Source organism: Delphinapterus leucas, chromosome 12 (assembly GCF_059928025.1).
Source record: "Delphinapterus leucas isolate spDelLeu-1000000601 "Yukka" chromosome 12, BTC_Dleu_Yukka2, whole genome shotgun sequence".
NCBI lineage: Eukaryota > Metazoa > Chordata > Mammalia > Artiodactyla > Monodontidae > Delphinapterus > Delphinapterus leucas.
In genome coordinates this window covers 45,639,203-45,652,626 of record NC_143140.1, presented here as the reverse complement: position 1 = coordinate 45,652,626, position 13,424 = coordinate 45,639,203, and the positions used below count along the sequence as shown (strand labels likewise).

At 43.5% G+C, this 13,424-nt stretch overlaps 1 protein-coding gene across 1 annotated transcript in view; it reads left to right on the top strand.

Annotated features, from left to right (window-relative positions):
- Nucleotides 1-11,242: 11,242 nt before the first annotated feature.
- The window catches only part of SCML4 (Scm polycomb group protein like 4), a 136,581-nt gene continuing 134,399 nt past the window's right edge, over nt 11,243-13,424 (top strand). Inside the window, exon 1 of the mRNA XM_089921902.1 lies at nt 11,243-11,355. The gene's annotated coding sequence lies outside the window, so the exon portion shown is untranslated. The remainder of the gene's footprint in view (nt 11,356-13,424) is intronic.

Here is a 13,424-nt window from a genome sequence, read left to right as displayed (position 1 = left end):
CATATACAAAGTGAAACTGGTTATTTATGAAATTAAGCTACTTAAATTGTATAATATTTTTCTCTTTAAATTGGTAAAGTACCTATTAAAACAAAAGGTACTCGTCCAGAGGAGACCACAATTGAAAGTCTTTCAGTTGTAAATTTTTGTGTTATGAAACTTGATTTAGGCCCCACGTGCATATCTCAATCTTGAAGTCAGGTGTTCATGTCCTTTAAAATTTTTTTAAAAAGTTTGTGAATATTTTTTAAAAATTGAGTACATTGAATAAGGTTTTCTGTGTAGAACATTACTGTATTTCTCCCAGCTTGCACTGAGGGGTGCAGAAGGATGCTGAGCCTGTCTGGCTGCAGGGCTCCACTGCGAGGTGGAAGCTCAGGCCCTGGGTGGAAACAGAGCGGGTGGACACCAATGGACTGATGTGGAAAAAGGGAGCAAGGGTGTTGAGGAATGTAATGAGGTTCTCTGAGCATATAATTCTCGACCATAACATTTATCCAGTTATTCACTTCAGCCAATCAAAACCAGATACTGGAGTGGTCTTTAGCAACAATTGTTACTTCAAATGCAATTCAGCAAGCACTTCGCATATTTTTTGAGGGGTTGTTCATCATCACATATTTACTGAGTTTCAATGTGGCTGGGTCTGTGATTGGACACTGGGGCTGTAAAAATCAAAGAATTTGCGTTCTTAATGACTCATAGGTATTAGGGCAGGCAGATGTGTGGCAGTCTGTTTTAATCCATTTGCATTGGCTAATGACCATTGTTTGGAATGCCTTTTTTAGCTTGTCTTTCCACTGTAGGCAGAGGAGTTTTTTAAGGTGCTAGCTACTTGTTGGCTTAAAAAAAGAAAAAGGCAAACCTTCATCCTTTATTATTAAGTGTTTCTTTAAAGCATTTTCCTCCCCAAATATTCTTATTCAACTCCATGAAATCCCCTATTTAATCTGCCTTATAGTAACTGAAACAGCTATCAGTGAACCATAATGTGACATTTTACCTACCAGCTGTGCAGTGATTAGCCCAAATATGTCTTAAAAAGTTAGCATCAAGCATCTTCACACATTTAAACTTGATGCTAGAGCTATTTTGCAAAACTAAAAAAAAGCTGTGATCTTGTACATTTTTCTGTAACTTGAGCTAAAAATTCAAGTCTAGCAATCATTGGCCTGCTTTAGGGCTGTGGTTTCAGGTGGGGGCGTGGACATCCCAGGAATATGCAGGTAATCAGTCCACTGGGAAAATGTTAAAGCAGTTGTTTGTATTTAATCTCAGCCTTTTAAATTTCTATTTTTGTGTGTTTTATAATGTACATGATATATTGTACAATTGTACACTTCTATAATTTGTAAATAAATAATACATTTATTGGTGCATTATACATTCTTTTCTGATTTCAATGCATGATCAAAATATTTGGATATGCTGCTTTGAAGTGTTGATATACCGCCATTTAAGCAAAAATGAAGGTTTGGACCTTTGGCACTCATCATTTGAGTTCACAAAACGATGCTACTCTGCTGGAATTGAAGGGTTGGCATTCACTGTGTAGCAAAGTGATATTTTTTGAGGTGGAACTGAGTAGGTTTGGTGATGGGGTTAATAGATGAGGGGAGGGTTCTAAGCAGCTGTTGTCCATGGAAAGAAAGTGGGACAGGTGAGGGCAGAAGTGCTAGGTGTGGCTTCCAGGGACTTCCAGCAAACTCTACAGCTCTGTTAGCGGTCCCTGCAGTCAGTGACTGCTACAAATTACAGGTGAGCATGAGAAGGACTGTCCACTCTTTTCGGCACTAGATGGTCCAGCATTAACCTGCCAGGCTGGGTTACTGGAAACCTGAAGTGTACACTTTAAAATCTGGATAATTATGAGCAGATTCCATAAAGAACTTTAAAACTATTTCCCTGTAGTTTCTAGCCTGGTTCCGGTAGAGGGCGATAGGGCTATAATTTTCTTTAGCAAAGAATGGTTTAGTTTGTGACACAAAGAACCAAAATTAAAGACATGGCTGTGTAATTTATTTCTATCGCCACCTTCTAGGCTTACCTCCTTCCCTTTAATGTTTTGTATTCCTGTCTAACCCTAGCCTTTATTACATGTGTCCTTTAATATATTAAATTTACTTCTCGGTTTTCTGGCTAGAGACATTAAGCCCCTTTGCAACAAACTCCCGAAGACAATCCACGTCTATTAATACAAATGTATTAGATTGCTTGAGAGAGGTGGGAAGTCAGGTAGGACAAAAAAAATCCTTTTATTCTACAAAATTAATTTTTGGATGGTAGGTGTCAAAAACTATTGAAGGGTCTGAGATTTTTACTGTGTGTGCAAGCTAACAAGTTAACCTGCCACAGTGCCATGGATGCTGGCAGAAGACAGGAGACTCCCAAGTCAGAGGCACTGGAGGCTGCGTGAGCTTCCTGTTCCCCATCTACTCCTCTGTCTCCCAAGTTCCATGGGGCTGATTGGAGTAGCTCAGGTGGATGCTGCACATGCTGAGGAATTGAAACCTACTCTTTGAGTATGCAAGCAGGGCTTCCCTGGTGGCGCAGTGGTTGAGAGTCCGCCTGCCGATGCAGGGGACACGGGTTCGTGCCCCGGTCCGGGAAGATCCCACATACCGCGGAGCGGCTGGGCCCGTGAGCCATGGCCACTGAGCCTGCGGGTCCGGAGCCTATGCTCCGCAACGGGAGAGGCCACAACAGTGAGAGGCCCGCGTACCGCAAAAAAAAAAAAAAAAAAAAAAGTATGCAAGCAAAGCTGCCCAGAGGGAGATACTCTTTCTTCCGAGGCTGTTTCCCTATGCACACATAAAAAGATAGTCTGGAACAAAAGCAGTGTGCCTCTGCTCACAAGGTTTGCAGAAACATGAGATATTCATAGAAAATTGTCTCTCAAAAGTTGGAATTCAAAATATATAGTAACTTCTATTTACAAAGAGGTATAGAGTACTTATTTTCAAAGAGAATGAGTTCTATTTAGTGACCATTAGGACCAGTGAGGCCATGTTCCTTGAGAATAATGTGCATTTAAACGTCTTGCAAATGTTTTATTGTCGAAGATAGTTTTATGTTACAATTGAAGACCGTTCACTTAATGTGTGCACCAACTAAAAAAAATACAGAATTTTCCAAATTGAATCCAGAGCAGTGTGATAGTGCTAACAGGGTATCTAAAAATGAACACTATAGCTATTATATATTATAACCATAAAAGATTTTGATAATTGCCTCTGTACCTTTGCCCAAAACCTCAACCCAAAACGTGTCCTGCCCCCCGCCCCCAAAATCCCACTCTTCCCAACAAACTGAACATGTGCCTCCAAGTGAGTGGATCCTTGTAGAACAGCTGCCCTTCCTTTAGTGGTGTCCTTTTTCCTAAGATGCTATCCAAGTCCAGGGAGTCTTTGGAGTGTCTTTGGTTGAAATAATTGAGGAACCACTGAAATATTCTTCTGAACAGTTGTGCTGGCATCTGACCATCCTTTGAGAGAATATTTATTATTTTTTTTTACTGTGAAAAGTCATTTAGAGATGATGAATTGGGAGGGTAGTCAAATTTGCTGATATTTCGATGAAAAATTAAGCATGTGACTAAAATTCAATGGGTGCCTTTTTAAAAATCATGATTTTTATTTAAAGTGCATCTGAGGACTCCCAAGGAGACATTCAGTAATATTACTGGGATAACTCTAGCCTCCCTCATTTATATGGATTGCTCTGCATCTATATCTTTGTAAAAATTAGTCTACTTGCTTTATAATCACATCCAAAGTTTCTCCAGCTTTTTATTTTTATTTTATTTTTTAATTAATTTTTTTTTTGCGTTACACGGGCCTCTCACCGCTGTGGCCTCTCCCGTTGCAGAGCACAGGCTCCGGACGCACAGGCTTAGCGGCCATGGCTCACGGGCCCAGCTGCTCCGCGGCCTGTGGGATCTTCCTGGACCGGGGCATGAACCCGTGTCCCCTGCATCGGCAGGCGGACTCTCAACCACTGCGCCACCAGGGAAGCCCTCTCCAGCTTTTTATAATTTCTTGATTCTCTGCCACGTTCCTGGGACTCTTGTTGCTGGCTGTGCTGTACATCAAATTTCCAAAATTTTCCAAAGCCTCCTCTTCTTGATGTGACAACACATATATGAGAGAGAGAAGGGGGAGCACCAGAAGAGGTACCCCAAGTTGAAGGGAAGCAGAGCATCCCTTCCAAATGTCTCGGAGTTGCTGTTTTCCCCACAACCAACTCCTGGTTCCAGACTCTGCAGTTGCTCTTTCTCCACCGTCCTGAGATCCTGCTCCAGCTTCCCTACCCCACTCACAAAATGCTGATCCGGGCCCATTATCATGCAAATTATGAGGATTACTGTGATTTTCCGAATAGTGCTTTTGAGAATTGGAGATGAAACTAGTGTTATGACTCACAGTATTATTTCTTTATACACTGAACCTCCACATCTTTCAAGTCTGCTGACTTGATGACAGGGTATCGCTCCGAGCGTCAGGAATGACACAAATGGGGCAGTGCACTTTAGATGATTTTAGGTTTGCTAATACTAAAACTGAGTTTTGAGTAGAATTGTGACTGTTTCAGTGTGTTGAATAATTTTTAGAGCGAGAAAAAAAAATCTTAAAAAAAAAGCCTTCCTCCATTTCCCTCTGTATGATTCGTAAAATTTTCTTTGCATTTAGTGCTAGGTACTTATAATCTGATTGAACCGAGTGCCTGTCCCCCAGTCTCTCCACAGCCTAATATAAGCAGAGAGAATGTAGGTACGGGAACAGAATCCATGGATTTTAGTCTTGGTGCTACCTCCATGGAGGGGCATTACCGTGAGGAGTTCATGACAGCGTGTATGCAAGTGCTGAGAACCTGGGAGGCCCCTTCTCAGCAGCTCTGGTTTGAAGTAGATCACACTTCCAGCTGCGCCCACAGAGGGCCAGGCATTGACGTGAGGGAGAGACATGGAAACAAAGACTCAGATAAGAGAAGTGACTTGTCACAGTTGGTGACAGAGCTGGAGCTGGGACCCAGGCATCTTCCCCCACAGGGGCTGCACTGTACAACCCACATGTCTTTACTTGCACCACTGCTTCCGACAGCAGGGCTACCCCGGAAGACCATCACTGACGGGTTCCTCATGGGCTCCAGGTGCAGGGATCTGAGGCCGAGGGGAGGGGCGGAGGACAAAGCTAACAGTAGACTGTGCTTGGGATACAAAGAAAACAGAAAAGAACAAAAGCAAATAAAGACCCCTGCTGTACATTCTAAAAGAGGAGAAGAAGAATGAACAATAAACATAATTGATAAGTAATTTAAATTGTGTAATTGAAGGTGATAAGAGTGATGGAAAAAAGAAAGTAGAGAAAAACAAGTCAGGCAGATGGAGGACAGGTTTCACTTTTTGTGGTCAAGACAGGTCTCATCTCAAGCTGACATTTGGGCCAAGGCTTGCAGGAGTGAAGAAGTTAGCCACGCAGATATTGGGGAAAGAGTGTTCCAGACAGAGGGCAAAGCTGACACACAGGCTGTAAGACAGGCTGGCAAGTGCGGGGAACATCAAAGAGGCCATCCAAGTGGCTGGATCGGCTGGAGCAGAGTGAGCGAGGGGAGAGAAGCAAGAGATGAGCTCAGAGAGATACTGAGGTCAAGGTCGCAGAAGGCAGGGCCTTTCAGGTTGTTTAAGGACTTCGGCTTCTACTCTGAGTGAAGGGGGAGGCACTGCTGGGTTTTGAGCAGAGGAGTGACAGGGTTTTGATCCTTTTATGTCTTAAAAGGATACTTCTGGCTATTATGTTAAAAAAAAAAAAAGACTAAGGAGAGAGGGGTTGAAGTAGGAAGACCAATTAGAAGGTTACTGCAGAATTCTCCCTGGAATTTTTACATGTGTTATAAGGCAATGGATGCTATACAGGTGTACCTCAGAGACGTTGCAGGCTCTGTTCCAGACCAGCGCAATGAAGTGAATATCGCAATGAAGTGAGTCATAAGATTTTTTTGGTTTCCCAGGGCATATAAAAGTTATGTTTGCACTATACTGTAGTCTATTAAGTGTGCAATAGCATTATGTCTAAAAAACCATACACAATTTAAAAATACTTTATTGCTAAAAAGCAGATCATCATCTGAGCCTTCAGCGAGTCATAATCTTTTTGCAATAGTAACATCAAGGATCACTGTCACAGATCACCGTAACAAATATCATAGTGAAAAAGTTTGAAATATTGTAAGAAATGCCAAAGAGTGACACAAAGACACGTGAGCAAATTCTGTGGGGAAAATGGCTTTGATAGACTTTCTTGACACAGAGTTGCCACGAACCTTCAATTTGTGGGAAAAAAAAATCTGTGAAGCACCATAAAACGAGGTGTGCCTGTATAGCTTTGTCCGCATGGAGGCTTCGATGGGGCAGCAGCCATGGAGGTGGGGTGCAGTGGATTTGGGATGTGCATATCTTGAAGGTAAATCCAGCAGGATTTCCTAATGAAGTGAATGTGCTGTTATGAGGGAAAGAGAGGAGTAAAGATCCTTCTACGGTTTTCGCCTGAGCAACTAGAAGGATGGAGTTGCTGTCAGCAGACAAGATCAAGGCAAGACGTGGAACAGATTTGGGGGAAAAGATTAGAAGTTCTGTGTTGGATATGTTAGTTTGAGATTCTTCAAATGAAAAGTTAGGTAGGCAGCTGAGTGTGTAAGTCTGGAGCTTAAGAACAAGGTCCACCTCAAAATAGAAATTTGGGTTGAAATGGCATTTACTCACTGAATGAGATCAACAAAGAAATAAGTGAGAGACGTCTGGGCCTTGAGGAGGGGTAACGCTATCAGGCTGGAGTGAGGACGAGATGGCGGAGGAGACAGAGAAGGAGCACACCGTGTGCTGGGAGGAAAACCAAGAGTGTGGGGTTCCGGCAGATGCTGTCAAGGAGAAGGAGGTATCATCATTGGTGTCAACTGCACTGAGAAGACAAGAAAGGGGAGAACTGAGAATTGACCCCTGGATTAACCAGGAGGAAGTATTGCTGATCTTAATAAGAGCCATTTCAGTGGAACAACTGGAGACAAAAACCCCACTCCAAGCAGCTTTGAAATTCAGAAGGGGAATTATGACAGTGTGGTATTGGGACAAGAGCAGACAAGGAGGCCAATGATACAGAATGGGAATCCAAAAACAGCCCCACACGTGTGGATAGACTCATGCACTTGATATATGTGACAAGTTGGTGCTGCAGAGCAGTGGGGGAAAGGAAGGCATTTTCAAAATATGATGCTGGGACAATAGGATATCCATTTGGGAAAAAAGAAAACAAAGATACATGGCTTCTGTCTCATGCTTTATACAATTAATTTCAGGTGGCATATAAGTCTAAAATTGAAAGGCAAAACAATAAAAGCTTTTGGAATATAGGAGAATATATTTATGACCTTAGGGTAGGATGCAAAGAGCATGTCTAAAAAGGAAAAAAAAATTGAGAAACTGAATTACATCCAAATGAAGGACTTCTGTCCAAAGACACAATAAAGAAATGAAGAAAGCAAGCCCCAGAGTGGGAGAAGATATTTGCCATACATGCAATTAACAAAGGAGTTGTATCCATACTAAACAAAAAGCACCAACAAATTGCTAAGAAAAAAAAAAAGGCAGACACCTCAACAGGAAAATGGGCAATAGGCTTAAAAAGACACTTTGTGTCACAGATTGGGTTCTTCAGAAGCAGACCCTGAGAAGGAGTTTGTGGTGCAAGATGTTTATTAAGAATCAAGATGCTTATTGTGAACAAAAGGGGGAGGAAGCAGGTTAGGGTGGAGAAAAGAGATGAACTTCGATGTAGGCCCAGCAAAGCCCAGGCTAACTTGGTGGAGGTGCTCATTAATGTGTCCTGTGTCCCGTGTCAGGCTGGTACGGCTGTACCTTTATAGTCTGCCTTGCTCAGTCAGAGAATGGGCTCCCCAGGAAGAGCGTGACCTTGGACAAGGTGGTTCTCTACAGTCAAGGGTGACCCTGAAGGAGCCACTGGCTGGAGGCTGTATGGGGACCACTCAGCTGCTGGGCAGCAAGTCCTTCCTGGAAGGAGGAGATGAGTGCCATGTCTCCACATCTACTACAGTTCACAAAACACTATATCCCAAGGTCCTAACACACACATAAAAAAAAAGCTGTTCAAGCTCTTTATCCATCAGGGAAATGCAAATGAAAGCCACAATGAGATATCACTACATACTCATGAGAATGGCAGAATTTGAAGAGATTGACAATACCAAGTGGTACTGAGGACATGCAGCAACTGGAAATCACATCTACTCCTGGTAGGGTTGTAACTTTGTAGATCACTTCCTAAAACTGTTTGCCATTAGTTACTAAACTTGACCTTATGCATAGGCAGTGACCTAGCAATTACTCTTCTAGGTATCCATCCAGCAGAAATGCATGCACATATACACCAATAGACAGGTACAAGAATGTTCATAACAGCCCCGAAATAAAAGTAATCCAAATATTGATTGATTATAGAAAGGATAAACTTTTCTATGTTTATACAAATGTTGTGGTGGGGAGCCGCCAAGATGGTCCCCAGTGATCCCTGACTCTTGGTGCTCATGTCCTTGGGTGGTCCCTTCCCACACTGGACCAGGATGGTCTGTGTGATCAATAGCAAACAGCAGCACTGACAGTGTGTCACTTCTGAGATTAGGTTATAAAAAACATTGCAGCTTCCATCTTGGGAGTGCCTTCACTCACATTTTTCCTCTTGGACTATTTGCTCTGGGGAATCTATGTCGTAAGCAGACCTATGGAGAGACTGAAGTCTTGTCAACAGCCCTGTGAGTGAATTTGGAAGTGGATCTTCCAGCCCTAGTTAAGTCTTCAGAGATTATAGCCCTAGGTGACAGCTTGACTGCAACTACACGAGACACCCAAAGCCAGAACACCCAGCTAAGCCACAAATGACCCCTGACTCTCAGGACATAGGTGATATAATTAATGTTAGTTTTAACCTGCTAAATCTTGGGATAATTTGTTACACAGCAATAGATAACTGGTGCAATGGGATTCTATAAAGTAATGAAAATAAATGAAATGCAGTTACATTTGTCAACATGGGTGAATTTTGCCAACATGATATTGCATGAAAGAAGCCAGCCACAGAAGACATTTTTTTTATCCTATTATTTAAAGTTCTAGAAACAGGTAAAACTAAAGTACAGTGGAGGGATGCATGCCTAGAAGTTAAAGCAATAAAATAAATCAAGGAATTGATGATCATAAAAGTTAGGATGGTGGCTACCTTTGGGGGCAGATGGGCAGGAACTGGAAGAAAGCATAAGGAAGACTTCTGTGCTCTCGCTAATGTGCTATTTTTCTTGACCTGGATGGTGGTAGCAAGGGTATTTGTTTTGGATAAATCATTAAGCTGTATGGTTCTGTTTTTACCCTCCATTCCCCCTTTTTTTGGTATATGCGTTGTATTTCACAATAAAAAAGGCAAACAAAGAGAATGGGAGGAGAGAATTGGAGACAGAGAGCACACACAACTCTTTAGAGGAATGTTGTTACAAAGATGACCAAAGAAAGAGAGTAGCAGCTGGAAGAGAAATGAAATCAAGATTTTTTTTAAAAAAAAGATGAGAGCAATAACAGTATGTTTTATGCAGAAGGAAATCATCTACTGGAGAGGAAAAACTTATAAGGCAAGAGAGGGGTATTGCTGGAGCCAAGTTCTGGAGTAGGTGAGAGGGATGGGTCTGGGCTGAGCAGGGTGCCAGCCAAATATAGATATGTCTATATCTACGTATGAGAGAGAGAGGGAGAGAAAGAGGTGTTTTAAGGAACTGGCTCACACGATTGTAGAGGCTGGGCTGGTCCAGAATCTGCAGAGTGGGCTGCTGGCAGGCTGGGAGACAGGGAAAAGTTGATGCAGTCTTGAGTCCAAAGGCAGTCTGGAGGCAGAATTCCCTCCTTCCTTGGGGGAAGTGAATCTTTTTCCTTTTGAGACCTTCAACTAATTGGATGAGACCTGCTCACGTTATGGAGGATAATCTACTTAAAGTCTACTGATTGAAATGTTAATCTCGTTTAAAAAAATACCTGCGCAGCAACATCCAGTGTTTGACCAAAATATCAGAGTACCTTGGCCAAGCCAAGTGGACACATAAAAAAACCACCCACCATGAAGACCTTGACAGTGTTTGTCAGTTAACTTGCATTGGGTGGAGAAGGAGGGCGAGAGACAGTCATTTGGCGGTTAGGACATCTCTTGCCCTTGGTTTTCACTTGGAACATCTGTCTCTTGATTTTTCTGTCTGCCTAGAGAATGTCTGTACAGCATTGTGAGAAGGGGAGAGGATGGAATCATTGTGTGAGTAAGGTAAAACAAGACACAAGACCTTCATCTTTTTGTTTTGCGTTTGCAGCAAAATATAATACTAATTTTGACTGAGCAAGATGTCTACTTGTATTTTTCTTACAGTTTGGCAAGTCTTGTAGTTAAAAAGATGGATTCCCTATCACACTTACTCAAGGTGGTCTAAGTGATGGGGCCAGGGGAGCATTAAGCTACCTAATACCTGTGGAAGACGAGGGCAAAGATGCTCTCAGGAGCAGTGCGATTGTCCCTAGGAGACTTTCTACCAGGAGCTCAGGTCTTCCCTTGTCTCTGAAGACCCTGAAAGAGGTGTCTTCAGTGGAAACGGTCACTTTCTTCTGCCCTGCCCCACGAAGCACTAGTTTCCCCAGGACGCTCCACCTCCAGTGCAGGTGCTCCGTGCACGTGTCGGGGATTCAGGCGGGAACGGGCTCAGCGAGTGAGCGGCGTGTCCAGATGCCGCCGCCAGGGGGCGCGAGGCGGCCGAGGAGGCCGGGAGCAGGCCGTCAGGAGCCGGGACATCCGGGGCGCCTTCCTGTGAGCCCGCGGCGCGAGCTCCTGTGGCAGGAGCCACGCCCGAGCTACGGGAGAACCGGAGTCCCGACCATGTCCCCTTTGCCCACCCGCAGGACCGAGCTGCTTCTCCTCGGACCCCTGGAGGCCAAAGGGAGTCACTGCCGCTTTTGTTGTTCGTCTCTCGGGCGGATAGACCTGGCGCCCCGTCCTCGGGGCGGGAGGCTTCCCCACTGTCCCCAGGATTCAGCCCCGAAACTCCACCCTGGGGGCCGACAGCTACCCACGGTCATTGCCTCGGAGGGGTAACCCCGTGAACTTCAGGGCCTCTCGCTAGAGCAGGGAGGAAATACAGCCACCCCACTGGATAAATATAATCCTCATTAGGACTCACCGCCACACCTTCCATCGGAGCTGTCAGGGGCCTGGCTCTGGGGCCAGGAACAGGGTTGCCAGATTTAGCACACACACGAAGGATGCCCAGGTAAATTTGAATTTCAGATAGACAACAGATTATTTTTTAGTATTTAAGTGTGTTTCATGCAATATTTGGTATATACTTATACTAAAATGTATATTAAATATATTTTTATATTATATAGTTAGGAAAACACATACTAAATATATATTACATAGTATATATAAATCTATTTATTAATAAATATGCATATATGTTTAAGGTATATACATTTGGTATACTAAATGTATGTTTGTGTGTGTGTGTGTGTGTTCCTTGTTTATCTGAAATGAGAATTTGACTGAGTGTCCTGTATTTTTTCTGGCAACTCTAGCCAGGAATGAATTTATGTGGAGGGAGGAATGGAAAGGTGTGGGCGAATGAAAGAATGCGTGAAGCTCTCATCGTGAGAGAGATTCATTTCTGTTTTGTCTTTTGAATGTCTTCTTATCTATATATTTTAAATTCCATTTATAAAAACCTGGCTGGTTTTTAAAAAAATCCAATCTCTGCTTTGTTTCAGTTAAACTCAAGTACAACCTTGTCTGTGACTTTTTTCCCAAGCCATCAGCTTTCTTAACAGATTTTAAGAAGAAGCAACCAATCATTTAGATCATGAAATTCAGCTAAAGCTGCTGCTCTTTATGTCTATGGAAACTTCTTTTCGAGAAGCTTAATATTTTTACATTAATTTATTTTAATAGACAAATCTGTATTTTGCTATTTTGGCAGAGAGGTTTACTTTTATATATATATATAAATTTATTTATTTATTTTTGGCTGCGTTGGGTCTTCGTTGCTGCGCGTGGGCTTCCTCTAGTTGCAGCGAGTGGGGGCTACTCTTCATTGCGGTGTGTGGGCTTCTCATTGCGGTGGCTTCTCTTGTTGTGGAGCACGGGCTCTAGGTGCACAGGCTTCAGTAGTTGTGGCACGCAGGCTTCAGTAGTTGTGGCTCGCGGGCTTAGTTGCTCCGTGGCATGTGGGGTCTTCCCAGACCAGGGCTCGAACCCGTGTCCCCTGCATCGGCAGGCAGATTCTTAGAGAGGTTTACTTTCTGACTGAAGACCATGCTGAACAGGAACTGTTGGGTAGGGCAGAAATATGGAAGTCATGATACCACCTGTGCACCACCCTGAACAAAGCCTGGTGGGAGCCTTCTGGGGACCTCACTTCTGGATAACCATTTTACACCCACTGTCCTATGGGACACACACACACACAGTCTATGTGTCCATTACATTTAGATTTTGGGTCAAAGGACTCAATCCCCTATGAGGGACCAGATCCCCCTTGCTCCTGACCTGCTTAGTCTTGGAGGAGAGAAAGCCAAGTGTGTTAGTTTCCTAGGGTTGCTATAACAAAGTACCACAAACTGGGTGGCTTAAACAACAGAAATGTATTGTCTCTGTTCTGGAGGCTAGATTTTCAAAATCAAGCTGTCATCAGGGTTGGTTCCTTCTGAGGGCTGTGAGGAAAGGATCATTCCAGGATCTGTCTTTGGCTTGTAGATGGCATCTTTCCCCTGTGTCTCTTCACATTGTCTTCTCCCAATGCATGTCTGTCTCTGGGTCCAAAGTTCTCCTTTTTTTTTTTAAAGCATTGACTAATTTAATCCTCACATCCACGGTGGCATTGGTACTTTTGTTTTTAATTAATTAATTTATTTTTGCTGTGTTGGGTCTTCGTTTCTGTGCGAGGGCTTTCTCTAGTTGTGGCAAGCGGGGGCCACTCTTCATCGTGGTGCGCGGGCCTCTCACTCTCGCGGCCTCTCTCATTGCGGAGCACAGGCTCCAGACACGCAGGCTCAGTAGTTGTGGCTCACGGGCCTAGTTGCTCCGCGGCATGTGGGGTCCTCCCAGACCAGGGCTCGAACCCGTGTCCCCTGCATTAGCAGGCAGATTCTCAACCAGTGAGCCACCAGGGAAGCCCCAAAGTTCTCCTTTTTATAAGGACACCAGTCATATTGGATTAGAGCACACCCTAATGACCTCACTTTACCCTGATCCCCTCCGTAAAGACCCTATCTCAATTAAGATCATGTTCTGAGGAACTGGGGGTTAGGATTTCATCATATTTTGTGAGGGACAGAATTCAAC